Here is a 16,236-nt window from a genome sequence, read left to right as displayed (position 1 = left end):
CCAAGTTGTCCTCACCATGGACACAAGCACCAAAAATGCTGTTGTCTTGACAAGTAGCAATAAATCACTGATATCGATTAGGGGGGAAATCAGGTTGTACTTGCTGTTGAAACTAAACTAAAAAAAGGCATGAAAATGGGAAATATCTTTTAGCTCACTGGTTAGAGGACAACCTGCAGAAGACAGTCAGCTACATTTTGGAGTGATGCATTTAAATGTAGGGTTCGCTAAACAAAGGAACGCAACACTTATTTGTCATAACTGTTAAGAGAATTTCTTTCTCAATGTTCATAAACTGAACTTCACTTAAACTACTCTGTCTGTTACTAAGAATTTGGTTCTTATTGAAATGAAACAGACAGAGTCCAGTATACAATTGTCAGCAAAGTTTATTTACGAGAGATCTGCTGTGCATATACAAAAAACGTTATTTTTATGCTATTCTCTTAACCTACGCACATACATACACACTAAACGTTGTATTCTCTCTTTCTCTCCTGGAGTCTCACCAAAGTTTATTACCACACAGCTGACAGTTCCAGTCCCCTCTAGATACGGGAAATCTGGAGGGGCTCTCCATGTCTTCTCTTATTTCCCCAGAGTTTTTGCCGGGTTGGTTCAAACATAGTTTAATGATCAACTTTGTTTTCCTTAGGCACACACATACCTTCCTCTCTTCCCATGTACATGCTACATAACCTCTTTCTTATGAACTAACATTATTTATCAATACAGAAAAACAGGGTAGAATTCAATTAGTTATAGTTATAGGTTAAATGTAAACATCATTTAGTCATTATTCATAAAATTCATAACAATAACTCATTGATATCATGCTAAAATCAATTGTGCGAGAGGAGGAAGATGAGATTGCACATCCTGTTAAAACTAACAGCTCAAAAACCGCACGGAATCTGGGAATAGTGTGTACATCCCTGGTTAAAGGATAATTTGTAGAAAACAGCTCGCTACATTTTGAAGTGTTGCATTTTGATTCAAGTGGGTCACCAACGTGGTAAGTGTAACAGAACTCTGTTTTTGTTAGTAACTTTTTGTTAAATCACATAAAGAGTACTCTTCCAATTCAGAGCCTGGATTTTCCCCCTGAGGCTAATATCCATATCATGTTGAAATCAAATGATAAGGGGGCAAACGTTTAAGCTTCTACATTGTGACATTAAAATACTCCTTCTACAATGTTAAAACATTCTACAGTTTGACATTAATTCATTGATATCATGAAACAACTCCTTCATGTATGTATTTTCTATTACTTGATCAGAGATCTTTTATCAGATTATCTCAAGATTTCTTTCCCGTGTGTGTTCTCTGGTGTATCTTCAGATGGCTAGATGTAAAAAAAACTCTTCCCACATTGAGTACAGCTATAAGGTCTCTCTCCTGTGTGTGTTCTCTGGTGTACTCTCAGATTGCCAGATTGAACAAAACTCTTCCCACATTGATTACAGCTATAAGGTTTCTCCCCTGTGTGTGTTCTCTGGTGAAGAGTCAGATTGCTAGACCGAGGAAAACTCTTCCCACATTCATTACAGCTATATGGTTTCGCTCCTGTGTGTGTTCTCTGGTGTGATATCAGGCTGCTTAGGTGAGTAAAACTCTTCCCACATTGAGTACAGCTATAAGGTTTCTCTCCTGTGTGTATTCTCTGGTGTGATATCAGGCTGCTTAGCTGAGTAAAACTCTTCTCACATCGATCACAGCTATACGGTTTATCTCCTGTGTGTGTTCTCTGGTGTGGTATCAGGCTGCTTAGGTGAGCAAAACTCTTCCCACATTGAGTACAGCTAAAAGGTTTCTCTCCTGTGTGTATTCTCTGGTGTGATATCAGGTTGCTTAGCTGAGTAAAACTCTTCCCACATAGATCACAGCTATACGGTTTCTCTCCTGTGTGTGTTATCTGGTGTATCTTCAGATGGCTAGATGTAAAAAAACTTTTCCCACATTGAGTACAGCTATAAGGTTTCTCTCCTGAGTGTGTTCTCTGGTGAATAGTCAGATTACACAACTTTGTAAAACTGTTCCCACATTCATCACAGCTATATGATTTCTCTCCTGTGTGTGTTCTCTGGTGTGACATCATGTTGCTTAGCTGAGTAAAACTCTTCCCACATTGACCACAGCTATATGGTTTCTCTCCTGTGTGTGTTCTCTGGTGTATCTTCAGTTGGCTAGATGTTAAAAAACCCTTCCCACATTGAGTACAGCTATAAGGTTTCGCTCCTGTGTGTATTCTCTGGTGTATCTTCAGGTGGCTAGATGTAAAAAAACTCTTCCCACATTGAGTACAGCTATACGGTTTCTCTCCTGTGTGTGTTCTTTGGTGTACAGTAAGATGGCTAGATGTATAAAAACTCTTCCCACATTCATCACAGCTATACCTTTTCTCTCCTGTGTGTGTTCTCTGGTGTGATATCAGGCTGCTTAGCTGAGTAAAACTCATCCCACATTGACCACAGCTATAAGGTCTCTCTCCTGTGTGTGTTCTCTGGTGTGATATCAGGCTGGTTGAATGAGTAAAACTCTTCCCACATTGAGTACAGCTATAAGGTCTCTCTCCTGTGTGTGTTCTCTGGTGTGATATCAGGCTGGATGAATGAGTAAAACTCTTCCCACATTGAGTACAACTATAAGGTCTCTCTCCTGTGTGTGTTCTCTGGTGTGATATCAGGCTGGTTGAATGAGTAAAACTCTTCCCACATTGAGTACAACTATAAGGTTTTTCTCCTATGTGTGTTCTCTGGTGTGATATCAGGCTGGTTGAATGCGTAAAACTCTTCCCACATTGAGTACAGCTATAAGGTTTCTCTACTGTGTGGATTCTCTGATGAATTTTAATGCCTGACGAGGTGAATCTCTTCCCACAGTCAGAGCAGCAGTCAGATTTCTTCCCTGTGGATCTCTGCGGGTGTTTCTTGAGGTGTTCTAATGTGGAGAGACTCTTCTCTGCATCATGATGTTGTTGAGGCTCCCCAGAGGATCCACGGCAGTCCCGTCTCTCTCCTGTGTGAACAACAAAGTCAGACAGATGGTTAAAGGCCCACAACAGCAGAAATCCTCTGTAAAAGTTGATGCCAACAGCGTAGCCATGATGTTGTACAACAATTGACGTCTGTAATGAATGTAATGACTATTTGACATTTGTCTTAAAATGAGCAAGAACAGTCATATTTTGTCTTCTTTTCACATTAGTAGTAACATCTAAGATTGTAGGCTAGAAATAAGTTATTCATGTTGTTGAAACTCTAAGCAGTGTGCCAGACGACTTTTGGTCTCCAATATAGGCCCCTTTCTGTGTTTAATAAAATTGTGGCACGAGGGTGATGCACATGCAATTTGGTTGTAGAAACTCCTCCCTGCTAATGAGGAAACCGATAGTTATGGATGTAGTATATCTGCCAGGAGCAAAAATCTGAATGTGAATATGGGAAAACTCAGGGGAGTTTTGTCCAGGTTGCTTATTAGTGCATTTCACACTACTTTGGATTATAATTGTAAGGCTCATTTGAATGTCCTGTTTAATATAATGTTTGGGTCATCATCTCAAATCAATCACTTTGTATTTAAAAAAACACTTCAACCAGTAAAATGCTCTTTGGCTTTTCCATCAGCCTGACAATGAGGGTTTGTACACTGTTTCCCAAATTGGCCCATAACTTCACCTAACAACACATATACCTGTAATGAATGAAGAAGCACTTTGGTTGTTGTTGCATGACATACATAGTGTACTCTAGGACCCATAACAATAACATACACCTACTGTAGGACCCATAACTTAACCTAACAACAACATAGACCTACTGTAGGACCCATAACTTCACCTAACAATAACATAGACCTACTGTAGGACCCATAACAATAACATAGACCTACTGTAGGACCCATAACTTCACCTAACAATAACATAGACCTACTGTAGGACCCATAACTTCACCTAACAATAACACAGACCTACTGTAGGACCCATAACTTCACCTAACAACAACATAGACCTACTGTAGGACCTATTACAATAACATAGACCTACTGTAGGACCCATAACTTCACCTAACAATAACATAGACCTACTGTAGGACCCATAACTTCACCTAACAATAACATAGACCTACTGTAGGACCCATAACTTCACCTAACAATAACACAGACCTACTGTAGGACCCATACCTTCACCTAACAATAACACAGACCTACTGTAGGACCCATAACTTCACCTAACAACAACATAGACCTAATGTAGGACCCATAACAATAACATAGACCTACTGTAGGACCCATAACTTCACCTAACAACAACATAGACCTACTGTAGGACCCATAACTTAACCTAACAATAATAGACCTACTGTAGGACCCATAACTTCACCTAACAACAAATAAAGGAAAATAGCTCTGTGTGTTGTACAATAGCCTATCCATCAAGGAACAGTTCTCTACACATTATGAGCAAAGTATCTCTGTGCTTTATCTTTGACTTATTTTTCTACTGTATTATTGACTGTATGTTTGTTACACTTTATGTGTAACTCTGTGTTGTTGCCTGTGTCACACTGCTTTGCTTTATCTTGGCCAGGTCGCAGTTGTAAATGAGAACGTGTTCTAAACTTGCCTACCTGGTTAAATAAAGGTGAAATAAATAAATAAAATAGATCAGCAACGGTGGCTTGCAAACAGTGGATAGTAAGTAGCCCACCTTTGGAATAACTATGTTAAGTTATAACTGTAGTATCCTGTATAACTATGTATAGTTATAACTGTAGAATCCAGTATAGTCTGGGAGGAGGTGAAACCACTCAGGCTTATTTGATGTGATCTAATGTTTTGATCATCTAGTTTTCCTTACAAGTATTCAGTCACCAAAGGGGGTTCGGTCATTCTGTCTCATTGAAAATATTTTGGATTATTTGTTTACATCATTCCTTTGTCTCGACCCAGTACACAGTAAATGTGCTGAGGTTCTAATGTTGCCAAGGAGACACATTTGATTATTTATTTACAGTTTGGAGGTGTCACGGCTGTCTTCCTCTTCTTCCTCTGAAGAGGTGTAGCAAGGATCAGACCAATACGCAGCGTGGTAGGTGTCCATGTTTTAATATAGAAAACTAAACATGAATATGAGCACAAATACAAAAAACAATAACCGTGAACAAACCGAAACTGTCAGTGTTTGTGCCACACGGGACTAAGGAAAACAATCGCCCACAAAATACCCAAAGAACATGGCTGCCTAAATATGGTTCCCAATCAGAGACAACGATAAACACTTGCCTCTAATTGAGAACCAATCTAGGCAACCACAGACTTACATAAAACAACTATAATGAACACAACCCCGTAACTCTACAAAAAAAACCTAGACAGTACAAACACCCTAGACGAGACAAAAACCACCCTCGTCACACCCTGACCTAACCAAAATAATAAAGAGAACAAAGATACCTAAGGCCAGGGCGTGACAGGAAGGTTGGGGGTCTGACATCCAGGAGACACATTTTATTATTTATTTACAGTTTGGAGGGTTGGGGGTCTGACATCCAGGATACACATTTTATTATTTATTTACAGTTTGGAGGGTTGGGGGTCTGACATCCAGGATACACATTTTATTATTTATTTACAGTTTGGAGGGTCGGGGGTCTGACATCCAGGTGACACATTTTATTATTTATTTACAGTTTGGAGGGTTGGGGGTCTGACATCCAGGATACACATTTTATTATTTATTTACAGTTTGGAGGGTCGGGGGTCTGACATCCAGGCGACACATTTTAGTTCTAATGGTGCCGTTCTGTTATTCTTTTCAGCTTCTTTTTCCAAGCATCTTACATTACTCTGAGACTAGTTATCCTGGGATCTTACATTACTCTGAGACTAGTTATCCTGGGATCTTACATTACTCTGAGACTAGTTATCCTGGGATCTTACATTACTCTGAGACGAGTTATCCTGGGATCGTACATTACTCTGAGACTAGTTATCCTGGGGAATAGTTTCCATACATTTGCAAAAAACCTAAACCTGTTTTTGCTTTGGCATTATGGGGTATTGTGATGTCATTATGGGGTATTGTGATGTCATTATGGGGTATTGTGAAACATTTTAGAATAAAGGGATGCACCGATATTACATTTTTGGCCAATACCGATATCTAATATTTTCCATGCCCCAAAAAACGATACCGATAACCGATATTTAAAATTTTAGAGGCCTTTTAAGCATTCTAGTACAGCATTCTAATAGTTAACACACACACGGATGCAGCGGTTTAAGCCACTGCATCTCAGTGCAAGAGGTGTCACTACAGTCCCTGGTTCGAATCCAGGCTGTATCACATCCGGCCGTGATTGGGAGTCCCACAGTAGTTGTCTGTTATTGGTGTAGAGAGGACGACAAAGGAGAGGGATTCCACATGTGGATAGGAAGATAAAATGATCATTATTACTGGAAAATATTCATTTAAAATCCAGGAATTTTATAACTTTAGCTTTCTAGGTCAAACCAGTAGGCTACAGTAGGTTGTATCTCTCTAGGTCAAGCCAGTAGGTTACAGTTGGTTGTAACTCTCTAGGTCAAGCCAGTAGGTTACAGTAGGTTGTAACTCTCTAGGTCATGCCAGTAGGTTACAGTAGGTTGTATCTCTCTAGGTCATGCCAGTAGGCTACAGTAGGTTATATCTCTCTAGGTCAAGCCAGTAGGCTACAGTAGGTTTTATCTCTCTAGGTCAAGCCAGTAGGCTACAGTAGGTTGTATCTCTCTAGGTCATGCCAGTAGGTTACAGTAGGTTGTAACTCTCTAGGTCATGCCAGTAGGTTACAGTAGGTTTTATCTCTCTAGGTCATGCCAGAAGGCTACAGTAGGTTGTATCTCTCTAGGTCATGCCAGTAGGCCACAGTAGGTTGCATCTCTCTAGGTCATGCCAGTAGGCCACAGTAGGTTTTATCTCTCTAGGTCATGCCAGAAGGCTACAGTAGGTTGTATCTCTCTAGGTTATGCCAGTAGGCTACAATAGGTTGTATCGAAGTGGAAACAATTATCAACCGAATGTGGAAAGTGTCGTATTTGGTCAACAATAAAATGAATGGCTTATTTGCTATGTGAGGTTTACTTGATCCAACAGAAGTTTCGTAATGCTTAAGTTGTTATGTGGACACGTGACGTACCGACAACTTTGATAAAAACACTATAGGAGTTGTCTCCAGATCGCTATGCATATTCATGCTAGTAGCTTAGCATCTCTCCCCATTGAATACGGGCGGTTGACGTCAACAACCCTCATAGAATATAAACAATAGATTACAATAATAAGATGTATCCACCAATCCAAAGAAAGGATAGGCGGAGCTAGACAACCCACAGTGCCACTTTGTGGACAACGACTCCCCTTGTTAGGGCGGAGAGACATCTTGTCAGTATATCCATAATCTTTGGTGTAGCCAACCCAACACTCACATGGCACTATTGGAGGGCACGGTGTGTAGTAAAACATCACTACATTAAAATCACCACATGCAGTGTCCCCCAGTCTGCGGTCAGCAGATAGACCCTTCTCAAATATATATGTTAAGTCACTTTTTGGAAACGAAACGGAGAAAACAAAGGTGAGCTTGCTCTCTACGTCGTCTGATTCTAAACATATCAGTCATCATCCTAGGGCCCTCCGTTGAAGAGGTATTGACGAGCCAACTCCGAATATCCAAAGTTAAAAACAAATTTAAGGCGGTACTTACTGGTGTTAATCAGATCTCCTATTTCCTCCTCTTCATCTTTCAATGTGACAGTAATCTCCCCTTCCTTCTTCACTCCAAAAACTAAATCCTCCTCTTTCCCTTCCTCTTCTTTCACAGTAACATCCTCCTCCTCTTTCACACTGAACGCATCTTCTTCTTCTTTCACGGTAACAGCCTCACTCTCTACTTGTTTTTGTATTGTAACATCCTTCTCTTCCTTCTCCTCTTTCACGACAATGTTCAGCCCCAGAGCTTCTTTCTCCGTCCAGCAGACCCCCTCTTCTTTAACAGGAGGGGAGTAGTTTAGGGAGCTCATGTTCGGGGATCTTAGCTAGCTAGCTATCAATAGCAACCAGGCTAGTGCTAATTTAACCAGCCAGCTACTATAGCTGACTAATACAAAATAACGTAATATTAAATTAAATAGGTCAACAAGTAGATACAACAGAAGTGTGTCTAAAACACACTAGCTAATATACACCGAAAGCGTATAAATAGCTGGAATCTTTCGGCTATGTTGGCTAGCAAGCTACCGAGGTAGTTGACGAGCTGTTTATGAAGAACCGTCCACTAGAATATACGTCACGCTGGCAGCATCGCCTGAAAGACGCGCATCGCCTGAAAGACGCACATCGCCGTCTGCTGACTGGAGGGGAAACGCAGTTGAGGATCATATTTTATTTTCAGATAAAGTTAATTTTAAATGTATTTAATTAACTTATTTTTTTACTTTAGTTTACAGCGCATTCTGAAAGTATTCAGACCCCTTGACTCTTTCCACATTTTGTTACCTTACAGCCTTATTCTAAAATGGATTAAATAGAAAATGTTCCTCATCAATCTACACAATATTTTTATTTAACTAGGCAAGTCAGTTAAGAACAAATTCTTATTTACAATAACAGCCTACCCCGGCCAACTGTGCATCCCTATGGGACTCCCAATCACGGCTAGATGTGATTCAGCCTGGATTCGAACCAGGGACTGTAGTGACGCCTCTTGCACTGAGATGCAGTGCCTTAGACCGTTGTGCTCCTCGGGAGCCCGTAAAGCAAAGGTAACTGAACTAAAACACTGTTGCTTCCGTCATCATGAAGTGCTTTGAGAGACTAGTCAAGGATCATATCACCTCCAACTTACCTGACACCCCAGACCCACTTCAATTTGCTTACCGCCCCAATAGATCCACAGACGATACAATCACCATCACACTGCCCACCTGGACAAGAGAAATACCTACATAAGAATGCTGTTTATTGACTATAGCTCAGCATTCAACACCATAGTACCCTACAAGCTCTTCATTAAGCTTGAGGCCCTTGTTCTAAATCCCGCCCTGTGTAACTGGGTCCTGGACTTCCTGACGGGCCACCCCCAGGTGGTGAAGGTAGGAAAAAACACTTCCACTTCGCTGATACCCACAAGGATGGGTGCTCAGCCCCCTCCTGTACTTCCTGTTCACCCATGACTGCGTGGCCACGCAAGCCTCAATCATCAAGTTTGCAGACGACACAACAGTAGTAGGCCTGATTACCAGCAATGATGAGACAGCCTACAGGGCGGAGGAGAGGGCCCTGGGAGTGTGGTGCCAGGAAAATAACCTCTCACCAAACATCAACAAAACAAAGGAGATGATCGTGGACTTCAGGAAACCGCAGAGGGAGCACCCCCCTATCCACATCGATGGGACCGCAGTGGAGAAGGTGGAAAACTTCAGGTTCCTCGGCGAACACATCACTGACAAACTGAAATGGTCCACCAAACACAGACAGTGTGAAGTAGAAGGCGCAACAGTGACTCTGTTTGGCTAGGCACCTTAAACCCTCACAAACTTTTACAGGTGTACAATTGAGAGCATCCTGTCAGGCTGTATCACCGCCTGGTACGGCAACTGCATTTTGCATTACTCACCTGATATACTGTATTCTATCCTATTCTACTGTATCTTAGTCTATGCATTACTCATCTCATATGTATATACTGTATTCTATCCTATTCTACTGTATCTTAGTCTATGCATTACTCATCTCATATGTATATACTGTATTCTATCCTATTCTACTGTATCTTAGTCTATGTATTACTCATCTCATATGTATACACTGTATTCTATCCTATTCTACTGTATCTTAGTCTATGTATTACTCTTCTCATATGTATATACTGTATCCTATCCTATTCTACTGTATCTTAGTGTCACGTTCCTGACCTGTTTTCTGTTATTTTGTATGTGTTTAGTTGGTCAGGACGTGAGTTGGGGTGGGCATTCTATGTTATGTGTTTCTATGTTTAGGTCGTTTGTAATTAGCCTTATATGGTTCTCAATCAGGGACAGGTGTTTGACGTTTTCCTCTGATTGAGAACCATATAAAGGTAGGCTGTTCACACTGTTTGTTTGTGGGTGGGTGTCTTCCGTGTCTGTGTATGTGCACCACACGGGACTGTTTCGTTTTGTCGTTCATGTATGTAGTCTGTTCCTGTTCGTGCGTTCTTCGTCATTTTGTAAGTGCTCATAGTTCAGGTCTGTCTTCGTTCATTTGTTATTTTGTAGTTTGTTGAAGTGTTTTCGGTTTTCGTCTTTACTTTAATAAACATTCATTATGTCAAACTATCACGCTGCGCTTTGGTCCAATCCCTACTCCTCCTCTTCTTCTGAAAAGGAGGAGGACGACCGTTACTGAACCACCCACCAACCATGGATCAAGCAGCGTTAGAGGGACCAGCAGCAGCGACCTAAGAACCAGGACTCGTGGACTTGGGAGGAGATATTGAATGGAGAAGGACCCTGGGCTAAGGCAGGAGAATATCGCCGCCCCAAAGCTGAGCTGGAGGCAGCTAAAGCAGAGAGGCGGCGTTTCGAGGAGCTAGCTCGGGAGCAGGAGAAGGATCTGGGCTACACTACGTGGGAGGAGATCGACAGGTGGGCGATCGACCTAGGGCGAGTGCCGGAGCCCGCCTGGGATTCTCTGGCGCAGTGCGAGGAGGGATACCGGCGAACGACGACGCGGTAGGAAGCCTGTGAGTAAACCCCAAAAATTTCTTGGAGGGGGCTAAAAGGGAGAGTGGCGAAGTCAGGTAGGAGACCTGCGCCTACTCCCTGTACTTACCGTGGCGTGCGAGTGTACGGGCAGACACCGTGTTACGCAGTAGAGTGCATGGTGTCTCCTGTACGTGTGCATAGCCCGGTGCGGTACATACCAGCTCCTCGTATCGGCCGGGCCAGATTGAGCATTGAGCCAAGTGCCATGAAGCCGGCTCTACACATCTGGCCACCAGTGCGTCTACTCGGGCCGGCTTACATGGCACCAGCCTTAGGCATGGTGTCCCCGGTTCGCCTGCATAGCCCGGTGCGGGTTATTCCACCTCCCCGCACTGGTCGGGCGACGGGGAGCATACAACCAGGTAAGGTTGGGCAGGCTCTGTGCTCAAGGGAGCCAGTACGCCTGCACGGTCCGGTATTTCCGGCGCCACCTCCCAGCCCAGTACCACCAGTGCCTACACCACGCACCAGGCTTCCAGTGCGTCTCCAGAGCCCTGTTCCTCCTCCACGCACTCTCCCTGTGGTGCGTGTCTCCAGCCCAGTGCCTCCAGTTCCGGCACCACGCATCAAGCCTCCTGTGCGTCTCCAGAGCTCTGTACGCACTGTTCCTTCTCCCCGTACTCGCCCTGATGTGCGTGCCCTCAGCCCGGTACCACCAGTGCCGGTACCACGCACCAGGCCTATAGTACGCCTTGAGAGTCCAGTGTGCCCTGTTGCTGCTCCCCGCACTAGCCTGAAGGTGCGTGTCTTTAGCCCGGTACCTCCAGTTCCGGTACCACGCACCAGGCCTACAGTGCGTCTCAGCCGGCCAGAATCTGCCGTCTGCCCAGCGGCGCCTGAACGGCCCGTCTGCCCAACAGCGCTTGAACTGCCCGTCTGCCAAGCGGCGCCTGAACTGCCCAACGCCGTCTGAACTGTCCGTCTGCCAAGCGCCGCATGAACTGCCCGTCGTTACTTAGCCTTTAAAGCCTCCCGTCTGCCATGAGCCTGAAAAGCCGCCCGTCTGCCATGAGCCTTCAGAGCCGTCCGCCAGACAGGAGCCGCTAGAGCCTTCCGCCAGACAGGAGCCGCTAGAGCCTTCCGCCAGACAGGAGCAGCCAAAGCCTTCCGCCAGACAGGATCAGCCAGAGCCTTCCGCCAGACAGGATCAGCCAGAGCCGTCATCCAGCCATGACCAGCCAGAGCCGTCATCCAGCCATGACCAGCCAGAGCCGTCATCCAGCCATGACCAGCCAGAGCCGTCATCCAGCCATGACCAGCCAGAGCCGTCATCCAGCCATGACCAGCCAGAGCCGTCATCCAGCCATGACCAGCCAGAGCCGTCATCCAGCCATGACCAGCCAGAGCCGTCATCCAGCCAGGACCAGCCAGAGCCGTCATCCAGCCAGGCGCCGCCAGAGCCAGCCAGCCAGGATCCGCTAGAGCCAGCCAGCCAGGATCCGCCAGAGCCAGCCAGTCAGGATCCGCCATCCAGTCCGGTGCTGCCGTCCCTCAGTCCGGAGCTGCCGTCCCTCAGTCCGGAGCTGCCATCTCTCAGTCCGGAGCTGCCGTCCCTCAGTCCGGAGCAGCCCCTTATCCCGGTGCTGCTCCTTTTCCCGGTGATGCCCCTTAATGTAGGTGGGGTTATTTGGAGGGTGGTCATTGAGGGGGGGATACGGAAGCAGGGAGTGATTATGGTGGGATGGGGACCACGCCCAGAGCCTGAGCCGCCACCGTGGACAGATGCCCACCCAGACCCTCCCCTAGACTTTTAGTGGTGCGTCCGGAGTTCACACCTTAAGGGGGGTTCTGTCACGTTCCTGACCTGTTTTCTGTTATTTTTGTATGTGTTTAGTTGGTCAGGACGTGAGTTGGGGTGGGCATTCTATGTTATGTGTTTCTATGTTTAGGTCGTTTGTAATTAGCCTATCTGGTTCTCAATCAGGGACAGGTGTTTGACGTTTTCCTCTGATTGAGAACCATATAAAGGTAGGCTGTTCACACTGTTTGTTTGTGGGTGGGTGTCTTCCGTGTCTGTGTATGTGCACCACACGGGACTGTTTCGTTTTGTCGTTCATGTATGTAGTCTGTTCCTGTTCGTGCGTTCTTCGTCATTTTGTAAGTGCTCATAGTTCAGGTCTGTCTTCGTTCATTTGTTATTTTGTAGTTTGTTGAAGTGTTTTCGGTTTTCGTCTTTACTTTAATAAACATTCATTATGTCAAACTATCACGCTGCGCTTTGGTCCAATCCCTACTCCTCCTCTTCTTCTGAAAAGGAGGAGGACGACCGTTACTGAACCACCCACCAACCATGGATCAAGCAGCGTTAGAGGGACCAGCAGTAGCGACCTAAGAACCAGGACTCGTGGACTTGGGAGGAGATATTGAATGGAGAAGGACCCTGGGCTAAGGCAGGAGAATATCGCCGCCCCAAAGCTGAGCTGGAGGCAGCTAAAGCAGAGAGGCGGCGTTTCGAGGAGCTAGCTCGGGAGCAGGAGAAGGATCTGGGCTACACTACGTGGGAGGAGATCGACAGGTGGGCGATCGACCTAGGGCGAGTGCCGGAGCCCGCCTGGGATTCTCTGGCGCAGTGCGAGGAGGGATACCGGCGAACGACGACGCGGTAGGAAGCCTGTGAGTAAACCCCAAAAATTTCTTGGAGGGGGCTAAAAGGGAGAGTGGCAAAGTCAGGTAGGAGACCTGCGCCTACTCCCTGTACTTACCGTGGCGTGCGAGTGTACGAGCAGACACCGTGTTACGCAGTAGAGTGCATGGTGTCTCCTGTACGTGTGCATAGCCCGGTGCGGTACATACCAGCTCCTCGTATCGGCCGGGCCAGATTGAGCATTGAGCCAAGTGCCATGAAGCCGGCTCTACACATCTGGCCACCAGTGCGTCTACTCGGGCCGGCTTACATGGCACCAGCCTTATGGCATGGTGTCCCCGGTTCGCCTGCATAGCCCGGTGCGGGTTATTCCACCTCCCCGCACTGGTCGGGCGACGGGGAGCATACAACCAGGTAAGGTTGGGCAGGCTCTGTGCTCAAGGGAGCCAGTACGCCTGCACGGTCCGGTATTTCCGGCGCCACCTCCCAGCCCAGTACCACCAGTGCCTACACCACGCACCAGGCTTCCAGTGCGTCTCCAGAGCCCTGTTCCTCCTCCACGCACTCTCCCTGTGGTGCGTGTCTCCAGCCCAGTGCCTCCAGTTCCGGCACCACGCATCAAGCCTCCTGTGCGTCTCCAGAGCTCTGTACGCACTGTTCCTTCTCCCCGTACTCGCCCTGATGTGCGTGCCCTCAGCCCGGTACCACCAGTGCCGGTACCACGCACCAGGCCTATAGTACGCCTTGAGAGTCCAGTGTGCCCTGTTGCTGCTCCCCGCACTAGCCTGAAGGTGCGTGTCTTTAGCCCGGTACCTCCAGTTCCGGTACCACGCACCAGGCCTACAGTGCGTCTCAGCCGGCCAGAATCTGCCGTCTGCCCAGCGGCGCCTGAACGGCCCGTCTGCCCAACAGCGCTTGAACTGCCCGTCTGCCAAGCGGCGCCTGAACTGCCCAACGCCGTCTGAACTGTCCGTCTGCCAAGCGCCGCATGAACTGTCCGTCGTTACTTAGCCTTTAAAGCCTCCCGTCTGCCATGAGCCTGCAAAGCCGCCCGTCTGCCATGAGCCTTCAGAGCCGTCCGCCAGACAGGAGCCGCTAGAGCCTTCCGCCAGACAGGAGCCGCTAGAGCCTTCCGCCAGACAGGAGCAGCCAAAGCCTTCCGCCAGACAGGATCAGCCAGAGCCTTCCGCCAGACAGGATCAGCCAGAGCCGTCATCCAGCCATGACCAGCCAGAGCCGTCATCCAGCCATGACCAGCCAGAGCCGTCATCCAGCCATGACCAGCCAGAGCCGTCATCCAGCCATGACCAGCCAGAGCCGTCATCCAGCCATGACCAGCCAGAGCCGTCATCCAGCCAGGACCAGCCAGAGCCGTCATCCAGCCAGGCGCTGCCAGAGCCAGCCAGCCAGGATCCGCTAGAGCCAGCCAGCCAGGATCCGCCAGAGCCAGCCAGTCAGGATCCGCCATCCAGTCCGGTGCTGCCGTCCCTCAGTCCGGAGCTGCCATCCCTCAGTCCGGAGCTGCCATCTCTCAGTCCGGAGCTGCCGTCCCTCAGTCCGGAGCAGCCCCTTATCCCGGTGCTGCTCCTTTTCCCGGTGATGCCCCTTAATGTAGGTGGGGTTATTTGGAGGGTGGTCATTGAGGGGGGGATACGGAAGCAGGGAGTGATTATGGTGGGATGGGGACCACGCCCAGAGCCTGAGCCGCCACCGTGGACAGATGCCCACCTAGACCCTCCCCTAGACTTTTAGTGGTGCGTCCGGAGTTCGCACCTTAAGGGGGGTTCTGTCACGTTCCTGACCTGTTTTCTGTTATTTTTGTATGTGTTTAGTTGGTCAGGACGTGAGTTGGGGTGGGCATTCTATGTTATGTGTTTCTATGTTTAGGTCGTTTGTAATTAGCCTATCTGGTTCTCAATCAGGGACAGGTGTTTGACGTTTTCCTCTGATTGAGAACCATATAAAGGTAGGCTGTTCACACTGTTTGTTTGTGGGTGGGTGTCTTCCGTGTCTGTGTATGTGCACCACACGGGACTGTTTCGTTTTGTCGTTCGTGTATGTAGTCTGTTCCTGTTCGTGCGTTCTTCGTCATTTTCTAAGTGCTCATAGTTCAGGTCTGTCTACGTTCGTTTGTTATTTTGTACTTTGTTGAAGTGTTTTCGGTTTTCGTCTTTACTTTAATAAACATTCATTATGTCAAACTATCACGCTGCGCTTTGGTCCAATCCCTACTCCTCCTCTTCTTCTGAAGAGGAGGAGGACGACCGTTACACTTAGTCTATGCATTTGTAACAGATGTGAAATGGCTAGCTAGTTCGCGCTGGTGCACGCTAGTAGCCTTTCAATCGGTTACGTCACTTGCTCCGAAACCTTGAAGTAGTGGTTCCCCTTGCTCTGCAAGGCCCGCGGCCTTTGTGGAGCGATGGGTAACGACGCTTCGTGGGTGACTTTTGTTGATGTGTACAGAGGGTCCCTGGTTCGAGCCCGTGTCGGGGTGAGGGGACCGTCTAACAAGTTAAACTGTTACACATTACTCATCCTATATGTATATACTGTATTCTATCCTATTCTACTGTGTCTTAGTCTATGCATTACTCATCTCATATGTATTCTACTGTATCTTAGTCTATGCCGCTCTGACATTACTCCCCTAAATTTGTATACATTTTTAATTCCATTCCTTTAGATGTGTGTATTGTTGTGAAGTTGTTCGATATTACTGCACTGTTGTCCTTGAGTGTCCCAGCCAGGGCCCGGACTTGAACCCGATCAAACATCTCTGGAGAGACATGAAAATAGCTGTGCAGCGACACTCCCCATCCAACCGAACAGAGCTTGAGAGGATCTCCAGAGAAGAATGGGAGAAA

The 16,236-nt window shown here is 46.7% G+C and overlaps 1 protein-coding gene and 1 pseudogene across 1 annotated transcript in view; both read right to left on the bottom strand.

Moving 5' to 3' along the window:
- The window catches only part of LOC129839064 (zinc finger protein OZF-like), a 442,535-nt gene that overhangs the window by 53,686 nt on the left and 372,613 nt on the right, over positions 1–16,236 (bottom strand). The gene's annotated exons all lie outside the window — the stretch shown is intronic.
- Positions 385–8,305, bottom strand: LOC129839052 (zinc finger protein ZFP2-like; annotated as a pseudogene).

The sequence above is a fragment of the Salvelinus fontinalis genome, chromosome 40 (genome assembly GCF_029448725.1).
Source record: "Salvelinus fontinalis isolate EN_2023a chromosome 40, ASM2944872v1, whole genome shotgun sequence".
Classification (NCBI taxonomy): Eukaryota; Metazoa; Chordata; class Actinopteri; order Salmoniformes; family Salmonidae; genus Salvelinus; species Salvelinus fontinalis.
The sequence above is the reverse complement of the archived record's forward strand: the minus strand, read 5'-3'. Positions and strand labels throughout refer to the sequence as shown.